The 7,997-nt window shown below is 43.8% G+C and overlaps 1 pseudogene; it reads left to right on the top strand.

The window, feature by feature from the left end:
• Nucleotides 1-254: 254 nt before the first annotated feature.
• LOC102981210 (5'-nucleotidase domain-containing protein 3-like) lies at nt 255-1,804 on the top strand (annotated as a pseudogene).
• Nucleotides 1,805-7,997: the final 6,193 nt, after the last annotated feature.

The following is a 7,997-nucleotide window of genomic DNA, read 5'->3' as shown; positions in this document are numbered from 1 at the left end:
TTTTCTAAATGAAATAATTAAGCAAAAAGGCCTTTACTTACTAATTTATTCAGCTATACAGAAATACAGAAATAATCTGAATAATCAAGCCTCCAGGATATAAACTGTAAAATCTTTACTCAACAAAGGCAAATAGCCTGAGGCACCACTCGCGGTGGGGGCAGCGGCTCGTGGGGCCAGTGCAAGGGTGGTGGCGGCCCGGACTGCGGCTTGGGGGGGCGGGCGTCGCACGTGGGCCGCGCCCGGGGCCCTTATGCAGGGCACCTGGGACCGCCCCAGACATGAAGCGCTACCTTTGGGAGCGCTACTGGGAGGAGAAGAGGAGCACGGAAGAATTGGTTACTTTAGTTATGAGCAACTTGTTGAATCCAGATGCCATCTTCTCAAACAATGAGATGAGCCTGTCGGACACTGAAATCTACGGCTTTGATTATGATTTTGATTATGATTATGATTTTGATTTTGATTATGATTACACCTTGGTGTTTTATTTATTCTTTATTTAATGCCGCTCGGGACCTTCTCATCAACGAACACAGGTATCCCATGGAAATCAGGAAGTATGAGTATGACCCAAACTTTGCAATCCGTGGACTGCATTATGACTGACGTGCAGCGGTCGGTCTTGATGAAGATCAGTGCTTCTCATTACATGCAGCTGGGAACTGTCTACAGAGGCCTCAGCGTGGTCCCTGATGAGGAAGTCACTGAAATGTACCAGGGCTCCCACTTGCCTTTGGAACAGATGAGCAACTTTTATGAGAGTTCCCACGGAAACACCGTGACATCATGTCCATGTTCATGGACATCTTCTCCCTGCCCGAGATGACCCTGCTGTCCTGTGTGAACGAGTACTTTCTGAAGAACAACATCGACTATAAGCCTGTGCACCTGTACAAAGACGTCAAGGATTCAATTCGGGAGGTGCACACCAAAGGAATCATGTACAGAGCAGCTGAAGCAGATGATGAAAAGTACACCTGCTACCCTGAGCAGACCCGGGCAGTGTTGGCCAAACTGGCTGATCATCGCAAGGTGAAGATGTTTCTCATCACCAATAGCCCCAGTAGCTTTGTGGACGAAGGGATGAGGTATATTGTTGGAAAAGACTGGAGGGACCTGTTTGATGTGGTCGTTGTTCAGGCGGAGAAGCCAAACTTCTTTAGTGATGAGTGGAGTCCCTTCCGAAAGGTGAGTGTGAAAGGCGTCTTACTCTAGGATAAAATCTACACATTGCAGAAAGGCCAGATTTATAAGCAGGGCAATTTATATGAATTTTTGAAGCTTACTGGATGGGGGGGATCCAAAGTGTTGTATTTTGGTGACCATATATACAGTGACCTGGTGGACTTGACCCTAAAGCATGGCTGGTGAACGGGTGCAATTATCCTGGAATTGAGATCTGAGCTCAGAATCATGAACATGGAACAGTACATTCAAACTATTACCTGGCTACAGACTTTGACTGGGTTATTGGAGAGATGCAGGTTCACAGAGATGCGGAGTCACAGCTGGTTTTGCAGGAGTGGAAAAAGGAGAGGAGGGAGTTGAGAGAAATGACCAAAGCTTCCTTCAGCGCCCAGTTTGGAAGCTTGTTCCGCATAGACCAGAACCCCACATACTTCCTGCGGCGCCTGTCGCGATTTGCTGACATCTACGTGGCATCCCTGAGCTGCCTCCTGAGCTATGACATCAGCTACACGTTCTACCCCTGGAGGACCCCACTGCAGCACGAGCTTCCTGCCTGGTCTGACAGGCCCCCGGCCGCCAGGCTGCTATCCTGCAGGAGGCCCAGGCCAAGTAGCCAGCGGCCCAGCCACGCTGGGCGCGAAAAGCCAGGACCAGCGGCGGCCCCGCACTGGGCAGACTTTGTGTGGACGTGACTGTCGCTTACAGACATGCCTTGTGATATCTGTTTTGTACATTACGGAGGATACCCCCCAGCTCGTGAAGACAGGAGCTAGCAGCCCACGGGGACTGCCTTCCTGTACATGTGGGGACAGCGGCTGGCTTCCTGTCAACACCCTGTGATCAGCCTTCTTGTTTACTAAGGTACCGTAACTGGCGTCAGATCTTCTGGGATGGGGAGGCTTCTTGATACCATCTCTGGATTCCAGCAGGTGATGTTTTGAAACTCTTCTCGACTCCTCCATGGAAAATGCGTGGAAAAACTGAACATTCACAGGCAGTGCAGGGGCCCAGTGGTGTGCACCGGTGAACTGCTCACAGAAAGCCGATGCTTGAGCGAGCGCTCTGATAGCATACCACGATGTCAGCGGCAGAGATGGTCCCCAGACGACAGCCGGTTCCCAGATGTCTTCTGGTACTAGGGCTTTGGCACTCTGGTGCCTCACTTGAAAGCAGACTCAGCCTCTCTGGAAGTCTTTCGTGAGAAAGAACAAGAGAAGTTGCAAGTCCTTGGCCTTGATTGTCCTCAGTATCCATTTTCTGTGTCCTGCCCCCTGCAGGGGAAGGACCATTGTGCCCCCAAGTGATGGGAAGGTTCACTCTCTTCCCCAGAAAAGGAGGGCAAAGAGAGAAGAGCTTCTGGTTAAATTCCAGCCAGCAGAACAGACTTTGTAGAATGAGGCTGCGAGAAACGAACAGGTCGGGAGACAAATGCCACTGCATTTGTTGTGGGTCTCTCAGGACTTTATTTTACCTGAAACTGCTACCCGTGTATTGCTTGAAGGTGATCATTGGAGGATGGAAAATGAAACCAAAAAAATGTCCTTGTAATGAAGTGCCACACCGTGACCCCTACCGGGTGTGTTGCAATCTTATTAAAATGTGTATTACCAGAAAAAAAAAGAAAAAGAAAAAAAAAGGCAAATAAAGAGAAAAAAAACATTACCTTTGAGGGCTATTCTTCAACTGGTCAAAAGGAATAGATGTTCTATACGTGCTTGAGAACCATCACAACTTTAGTTCTTAGTATTGTATGTGATTATTGCTTATTTGCCTTAAGTATTTGATATTTAAGTATTTGACATGTTGCCAACATGGTCAGAACCCTATCACTCTTTTTCATACTTCATTTCTTGTAGCTTTCATGATCTAGTTGTTTTAATGGAAAAGCCTGGTCATTCTGTGGAATCTCTCTTCCTGTCTTGGCCTTTCACGCAGCCTTTGCTCTCTTGTGAAAATACAAAGATCTTGAGTTTAGGAAACACAGTCATGCTTGTCCACGAGGTAGAGAAACACTACTTTGTATTCAGGCAGTCAGACTGTAAAAATAAAAATGGGAGAATCAAAGAGGAACAAATGGAAGGAACCTTGAAATACTATTTTCACATCTACTAAAATAACAACTGTAAACAAACAAGCAACAATAGTTCTCATCCCTGCTGATGCTATGATGAAAGTGGTACATCAATTTTTGCTTACGTGGCCTTATAAGTTTCTAAAATCATTTGTGATAACAAACTGGAAGTACAGTGCCTTGTGAGGTCTGAAAAATGTACATTTGATTAAATAATTCTCCGTTCAGGAATTTATCCAAAGGAAATAATTTGATGGGAGAAAAAATGATGCCTGACCCATATATCAAGCCAGAATGAGCTAAAATAGCATTAAAATAGAAAGCTAATTAAATGTACACCATTAGGGGAATTGGATAAAAAAGAAAAGAAATTTAGTGGAATACAGACTTCGGGGACTTCTTAGGTAGCATGAGAATTAGCTTTAGCTACCTGGGCTCAGCACCGTTGTTTACACATCCCGTTTCCTCCTGTATCACCCCTCCAATTGTTCTAAGCACCATTTAACAAACTATACCTTTCATTTATTTTCTTCATTATTTGTCTCCTTTAACAAAAGCCACCCCTTGAGTGCAAGGATTTTTGCCTGTTTTCTTCACTGTTGTTTTCTCTGTGCCTAGAGCAGTTCCTGGCACATAGCAGACACTAAATAAATATTCATTAAACAATTATAAAAACTGAATGCATATATACTCAGTAAGGACTTTTTAGTAGCCCGATTTTGATTCTGTTTCACTTTTTGCTTTTTATTTAGCCATTTAAAAAAATTTGTTCATTCAGCAAATATTTACTAAGCCCTGCTCTGAGCCAGGCATTGTAATAGGTGCTGGTTCATAGACATGACCCAGACAGTTGTGATCCTGTAGTACCATGGGGCTCACAGTCTGATGGAGAAGAGGGCCCTGAAGCAGGAATCACGAGGGAGACGAACTGGGAGGAGAGGGTGCTGTAGGGATATATGCCAAGGGACTTCCCCTCCCTAGGGATTAGAGAGCCTTAGGGATCAAAGCCTTGAGGGGTGAGGAACAGCTTACTAGGGGAGGATGTTCCAGGCCTGGCGGACACACACGTGAAGGACCTGAGCCATGATTCTGGCACTTCTGAGGCCAGGAGGGCCAAAGTCGCTGTGGTTGGGGTCTTGCCCGCTGCGGGGAGCATCGTGCATGCTGAGAACCTGAAGGCAGACTGGAAGGAGGAGGCCCTGAAGCCTCTTCAGCACGTGGGCCTCCATCTTGAGGGTGATGGGAAATTATTGACAAAATATAGATGTAACAGAAGAATGATCTGGTTGAACCTGAAGTTTGTAGAAATGGCTGTGGTTCCATAGAGAGCATGGGCAGGACGCATATAAGACTGGAGAGAGCTGGTTCCAGCAGGTAACACAAGCATGAGCTGCAGGTCCTGGCTCCAATTCCTATTGTGCTCTTCGATCTCCCCTGGATAAAGGAGATCTCTGTTCTGTCTGCCTCAGTGAGTGGATATAAGAGGTGCCGTGGTTATAAGGCTGAAAAAATGCTGTTAATGGGAGGTGTGGTTTATCTTTTTCATCTGACCTGGGCAAGGAGAGCATGAAAATGAGGAGAAGGTCTGTATTGCCTCAGTACTCATATGTGAGCTGAGAAATGGGCGTATTCTCACTGAGAGTCCATCTGAAGATAATATGGAGACATTTGTTTGAGTCATACTTTCAATTCCTTTCATCAGTTTTCACAGGCTTAGTGATGCGGTACATTAAGTGATCTCTGTTTTCTTGCTTTCACCATAGAGATTAATTTGGTAGCAGAAACAGAGGCTTGCTATGGAATTATGAAGATGCGAATGGTTGCATAGTTCTTCCCGCTGTCCCACAAACAGGCCTGGGCCCTGGCAGCAGGTCCTGAGGGAGGCGGTTTCCCTGTGGAGTGCCCTAACTCCAGGGCGGGATGCTGGCTGCTGGTCCCCACCCACCCCACCACCCCCACCCCCGCCGCCCCTTCTCCATTTCTAATCAGTTCTTCGACTGCTGCGGCTTGGGGCCCAGCCTTTCAATTATTCAAGAATCAGGAAGCATTTGTTGCCTGATGCAGGATTTGCTTTTCTTCAACAGAACAAAACCCTGGTAGGTGAGATTCACCACCTGGGGCAGCTGGGTCTCTGGATGCTTGCATGTTGCCTTCAGAGGGCCACTTGCTCTGGGAAGGGGTTCGGTTCAGACAGCGTATAAAGTGGATGGAAGAAGGGAAAAGAGACAAACAGATGAATAGGGAACATCCTGATTTTGCCTTCTATTTGTCCAGCTAGAAAACTAGAGCATGCTGAAATATACAGAAACCTCAGGCACTGGTTGAGGAAAGAGGCAGCTTTGCAGGGAGTGGTGAGAATTCCGGTTCCAGCCTAGATTCTGCTGCTAAACTGTCCTGTGTCTCTAGGAAATCATCTCTCCTCTTTGGGCCATCGTCTCTTTACCTGTGAAATGAGAAAGATGGATTATTTGATCTCTAAGATTCCTTCACTTCTGTGACTTTTAATTTCAGAGTGATGTTCAGATCTTGGTGCCAGCCCTTACTAGATCCTCTGCTTCGGGTGGAGCTGGTGCTGTTATAATCTCTTCTCTTCATTGTCATCCATTCAATTCTTTATTCTTTCTTTCAACAAACGAGTATTGAGCACTTGGTGTGTACCTGAGGGAACCCCTCCAGGGGATCCTAGACTGTGGGTCTTGTGTGATACAGCCGTATTATGAAGGGCAAGTTAGGTATCACTTCTCTGATGGCTTTCTAACTAGACTCTGAAGACTGGTTTAGTTCTAGAAGCCAAGAGACCTACTCATTTATGCATCTATTCATTCAGCAAACACTGACTGAGCATAAACTATAAGCCAGGTGGCATATAAGGGAAAATCAAAGTTGAATCAGGTCAAGGGCTTGCCCTCAAATGTACATGGTTTTGTTGATAAGACTGATATATATTAGGAAAACTATAATGCAGAGGGATAAATGCAAAAAAAATTTACAGGCTCTGGAAATTATGAGAGCACACAGGAGCAGCATCTTTGAATACTGACCAGGGAGCCAAGGCACACCTCTCAATAGGGCCTGGGATCTATATTATGTATATGGGATATATATTGTTTATATATAATTATGAAATATATTTGTATGAAACAAAATTCAGAACATTCAAAAAAGAAAATAAAGATTAATAGTTATCTCATAATTCAGAGAAAATAACTAAAATTTTTAAAATATATATATAATTTTGGTATACCTCTTCAAGGTATTTTTGATGTCTTTTCTTTCATTGTTTTGTCCAAAAAAATCACACATAAATACTGCTTTGTAAGTTGCATATTCATTTGATAATATATCATTGACTTTTTCATATCATAAATAAAATTCTACTTTATTATTTTAAGAGCTGTGTATCATATTCTATTGTATAGATGCCCTGTTATTCTTTTAGCTGATGTCCTATTGATGGATTTGGGTTATTCTAAGTTTCCAATATTATAAGCAACATTGTGGTAAACACGCTTCTCCTTAGGACAAATTCTTAGAAGTTGGATATCTAGGTGAAAGGATATTTTAAATATTGACACACATTGCCAGATTGTGCTTTAGTTTAAAAGCAGAGTTATATGTGAGTGTATATGTGTGTATGCACTCACCAATGCACCTGCATTTGCTTTAGCTAATATTAACTGAGCACTTACTGTATTCCAGATGTTAGACTAAGCACTTTAGATACATTATGTGATTTAATGATTGTAACATTTCAGCCCCAGCTGAAGTCCATATAGTCATTAGAAGAGACACTTTAAGGAATATAATCCAGAAACACATTTTATTTGCTAACCCAAGAAACTTAGTGGTATTTGGAAGTAGAAGGGTAAGCATATAAAATATGAGCGGGATAACAAAATCTTGGTTTTAGCCTTGCTAAGATGTCAGTCTTAGCCATTGGTCACAGTCCATGACCTGTAAACTTAAATCCAGATGGAGAAGTTGCCCAACAAGAGTCTATGTTTGCTTCCGTGATGCACATCCAACTTTGCAGTAGCCCAGGGCATTTTTAGTTCTCTGTACCAGCTGATGTTGCTGCAGTGTTTCCTAGAAATAGGGAGACCCTAGGTCTTGATTTGCCCAGGACAGTCCTGGTCTATGCCTGTTGTCTTGAAGTAATTATTAATTTTGCATCCTTTCATTCTCAAAAGTGTCCACTTTGGAAAATAATTCACTTTGAGGAAATTTGTTACAGACTGCGCAGGGATTGCTGATGAGACTGAGTCAAGTTTGGGCAAGTGAGATCACCAACTCCTGCCCCTTCCATGACACTACAGGTCAGGCATCTCTTTATCTTACTTTCTAAAGAAAGTCACATCCCCTGAAATGCACCAGGATATCTGGTTTCCTCACTTATGCAAATAATAGCTGACAATCACAGAAAAAGCAAAAGTATCTGTGTAGTGAGAATTAGTGTGTTCTATAATAAAATTCTTGCCTTTATCTATGGGAAACATTTTTTGTTTTTTAACATCTTTATTGGAGTATAATTGCTTTACAATGGTGTGTTAGTTTCTGCTTTATAACAAAGTGAATCAGTTATGGATATACATATGTTCCTATATCTCTTCCCTCTTGCGTCTCCCTCCCTCCCACCCTCCCTATCCCACCCCTCCAGGTGGTCACAAAGCACCGAGCTGATCTCCCTGTGTCATGCGGCTGCTTCCCACTAGCTATCTATTTTACGTTCGGTAGT

This window comes from Physeter macrocephalus, chromosome 12, assembly GCF_002837175.3.
Source record: "Physeter macrocephalus isolate SW-GA chromosome 12, ASM283717v5, whole genome shotgun sequence".
NCBI classification, from domain to species: Eukaryota; Metazoa; Chordata; class Mammalia; order Artiodactyla; family Physeteridae; genus Physeter; species Physeter macrocephalus.
This window is presented reverse-complemented; position numbering and strand designations above follow the sequence as displayed.